Source organism: Belonocnema kinseyi, chromosome 3 (assembly GCF_010883055.1).
Source record: "Belonocnema kinseyi isolate 2016_QV_RU_SX_M_011 chromosome 3, B_treatae_v1, whole genome shotgun sequence".
Classification (NCBI taxonomy): Eukaryota; Metazoa; Arthropoda; class Insecta; order Hymenoptera; family Cynipidae; genus Belonocnema; species Belonocnema kinseyi.
This window is the reverse complement of record NC_046659.1, coordinates 36,576,166-36,580,733: the sequence shown is the minus strand read 5'-3', so window position 1 is coordinate 36,580,733 and position 4,568 is coordinate 36,576,166.

The window sequence follows — 4,568 nt, the reverse complement described above, 5'->3', positions numbered from 1 at the left end:
AATCGAAGGTGTTGTTGCTATGTGGGCCATGCCTTCTACTGCGATAGCCTTCCGTTAAATAACGAAAGTAGATAGTTGAGAAACGAATGCGAAATTTGATTATTTTTTGATAATAATTTTCATTATTTTCACCAGAATCGAGTGTAAATATTTCACGGATGACCTTTTGAATCAAGAAGATTTGTTTAGATAATGACTATCTAGTTTTGAAATAAATTTATTTTAAAAAATGCATTTGACGTAGGGACGATATACGGTGGACGGACCATTTTTGATCAACTTTGAAACATGATTCACCAATCATTCACCAAATCGCTCGCAAGTTTGACCGCGCCTAGGGCGTGCGACTGTTGGTTCTCGCGCTTCGCGCTCAGTCTTTATATTTTCGCACATTCTTGCACAAACCTTTCCAAATTAAGACTCAAAACATCCACCACTGTAATTTTGTGATTGTCAATTCTCTTTCGTTAAAAGAGCTTAGCTCGAGAATTTGAGCGCACCTTCAGAACGCGACTGATAGCAATTGCATTCCGCGCTCGGCCTTTGCATTTATCCCGCATTCGTACACCAACCTTTTGAAATCTAAGGTCAACAGACCTACAACTGTAATTATGTGATTTTGAACTCTCTTTTGTGAAACCTCTTTCGGATTTAATGAACGCATTCTCATCACGATGCTCGTGCTTCGCACTCGATTTTGTTCAACATGCCAACTTTTCTGCATTATACACAACACTTTTATATCAAATATAATATACATTTTTTATGTAACTCTGCCTGGGATTTCTTATTTTTAAAAAATTGCAAAATAAAGAGCAAATTGTATTTATTATGATTATTTTTATATTTGTTTCTTATTTTGGTTTAAATTGTATTCTAAGCTGTGCTGGAAAATGTAGCATTTCAATAAATGTATATCATTACAATTCATAATATGCATACAAATTAAATCATATTTGTTACGATTGAAAGTCCTTTCAAAAAATGATTAGTAATAAATTTATAGATCTTTTTAGGCGAACAACTTTTTTCTGTTAATTTTAGTTCGTACTTATGTCGTTTTTCCCAAAAAAATTTATATTTTCATTTTGAATGTTATTTTTTACGACCAAAGCAAAAACTACGTGTCCTATCAAAAAGTATAGCTCTTTCTTGGATAAACAAGTTTTGTCTGATTTTCTTCGTAGCTTGTGTCGCTAGGCCAAAACTTGTTAATTTTTTAATTTTTAATGTTGTTTTTTACGACTATAATCAAAAACTACGCGTCCTATCGGAAAGTGATTCATTACAATTTTGTAGGTCTTGCCAGGGCGCGAGATTTTAGCTTATTCATTTTTTGTGTATCTTGCATAGTTTGACAAAAAAATGGGATTTTTGGATTATTCATTATTTCTGGTAAGATCAAATTTGAAATGTTCAACTTTTCGATCAAATTAAAAAAGCTGTTATCATTGTCTTGTAGGGCTTTCAAACAGGAACGTTTTTCTTCTGTTGACTTTTTTTCATATCATACGTTGTTTGGCTAAAAATGTTAATTTTAGTTTATTTCCTTGGATTTTGAAAGTGCTCTAACTCTGATTATTTTCTTTTTACAGAAAAAAGTCATGGAGATAAATTGTTTGAGTTTCTGAGTACTATGAACAAATGTATATAGAATTTTGAAATCTTGAAAAAATATGGTTTCAAAAATTTTTGGTACGATCGAATTTTGAATTTTCAACTATTCGACCAAATTAAAATAGTTGTTATGATCATTTTGTATGGATTTAAAAAATGAACGTTTTTCTTCTCTTGACTTTTTTTCATATCATTTGTTGTTTGGCTTAAAATATCCATTTTAGTTTGTTCTTTTGGATCTTGAAAATGTTCTAACTGATGATTTTCTTTTTATACAAAACGTCATAGGGATAAATTGTTTCAGTTTCTAAGTACTATAAATAATCGTACATAGAATTTTTAAATCTTGAAAAATGTTTTTTCAAACATTTTTGGTACCATCAAATTTTGAATTTTCAACTTTTCAACCAAATTAAAAAAAAGTTGTTATAATCATCTTGTAGGGCTTTCAAAAATGAACATTTTTCTTCTCTTGATTTTTTTTTCATATGCGTTGTTTGGCTTGAAATGTACATTTTAGTTTGCTTTTTGGATTTTGAAAATGATTTAACTCTGACAATTTTCTTTTTATAGAAAAAAGACATAAAAAAATTGTTTGGGTTTCTGAGTATTATGAATAACCGTTCATAGAATTTTAGGTTTTGAAAAAGTGTGCCAAAGCAGAATCCAATCTGATGAATTTTACGAAAGTTGTCGTGCCTACAGAATACAGACTACAGACAGACAAACACCTTCGTAAAAATCGTTTTTTCTGACTCAGTGGGTCTCAAAACTTGGAGATTTGATGAAAACCGAGAAAGTGAAAATTTACATAAAACCAATACCTTCTCATTAGGATGAGACTGTAAAAATGCATTTGACGTAGCGACGATAGACGATGGACGGAACATTTTCGATCAACTTCGAAATATGATTCATCAATCAAAAAATTATGAATAACATGAATTTATTCAAGTTTTTTCAAGTGAATATGTTATAATGAATAAATTTGCAGAGGAAAAAATGATTTGATAAAGATCTTCTGATTGAAAGTTGAAATATATCTAAACAAATTTCAGTATCTGAAATTTTTAACTTGAAACAGCTTGTTCTGAATGAAAAATCAATTTTAAAAATCAGAAAATTCACGAGAATTGATTTTGACAGGAAAGTATGGAGCAGGTAGCCCGGAATCCTTCTTTTTCTTTCCAGTTTTGATATTATTACATTTTATAACCTTAGGCTGCAGCATCTATTAAATTAGAAACATAAACTACCCTCTTCAAAACCCGGGTTTTTCCCATCATTAATCTTTACTCACAGCAGTTGGGAGCGTCTGTAATTTGAATGCCATAAATAAAAAGGAATGAGATGCGTACGAAAGTGCGGTTTACCCGAATTTTTCCGGCGGTTAATGTTTCACCGGAGCAATGGGGGCCACTTTTATTTTTCACCTAAATTTAGCCAAAATGGACCTCTCTCCTGTTTACCTACAATAACTGGATGCTCCTCCTACTTTTACTGTATAGATATTTAGGTGATCCAAAAATTTAGTGGAATTTTTTTTTCTCGAATTTTCTTATATATCGTTTCTAATACATAAAATACTATTGTTCTATTTTGTGAATATATTTTTCTGCAATAACACTGACACTTGAAATGTTCTTAAAATTTGCTAAATGAACCATACTAAATGTAAGTTTTCTTGAAATAGTACTAGCCTGGCGCTACACTTGCGCTGTATAGTTTTACTGCTTATTTTGATTTTGTTTCTAAACCCCGTGTGGAAAAGGTTCAATGCGTGAACCATGGCTCAACATTGCTCAGTCAGGAAAAAGCGTGGTTTAAGATTGGGTTAATGTTCCGGTGCACACGAATTCCGCTCACGGTTAGGATTTTACCTGCAAGCTTTCGGGCCCTCTTTATTTTCTTCCTGAATTCCGCTCGCGTTACCATTCAGGCGGGCACACAAGAACTCCGCCTATTTAGATTTGAGTGATCCTCTTCTTCTACCTTGCTATACTGACCTGACTATATATGAATTTTCCTAGATTCAGGTTTGCACATATACTTTCAAGCAGAGAATTTTTTTTTTCAATTTTCAATTAATTTTGACTAACCAACAATTTTTCAAATATGAACAAAAAAAACTTTTTATAAATAATTACACATCTGCACCATTTTTCCAAGCACAAACTCTATTTTCTTTGCAAAATCAACTAAAACTACATTTTTAATTACTCTTTGTAATGATACTTTACTAATAGATAAGACTATAGTTAATTATTTTAACATTTTTTGTTCACTGACTCTTTATACCTGGAAGCTTTACGGTCGATAAAAAACATCGAAATCCATTGGAAATTGGTTTGGAAACAGAATTTTCTCCACAGACATTCAATTCTGCAGGGAGAAAAATTGCATAAAATTCATGTATTGCCCTGGTGGACATTTTTTTACAAAAATGCACAAAAAATTAAAACCATTTTTACAGGAATTCACAGATAAATACAGTAAATAACAATAAAAATTATAGGAAAGTACAACTGTTTTCTAATATTAGGACGAATTTAGTACTTTCTTTTTGTATTTTACTGTATATTGTATTTTATTGTATTTTCTATCAGAATTTACAAAAAAGTACAACTGCAAGAGTCTACACGAATTTACAGAAATCCTAGGTCGAAAAAGAAAAACTTTTTGACTGCAAATAAAAATTGAACAATTAAGAATGATTTGATCACGGTTCCTAAAATTTATAGATTCTAGAAGACACAAATGTTGTCATTTGAAGTTGCAAAAACTGATCTGCAAATTAAAACGCTCAAAGTGTAATCTTTTTTAATCTTAAGCTTTTAAAATTAAAGCTCTAGATTTGTTATTTAAAAGTTCGAAGATTTGCGCGTATAAAATGTAAATTTCTAACACTTTGTGGTGGAAAATGTCGTGTTTTCGGTTAAAAATTCAATTGG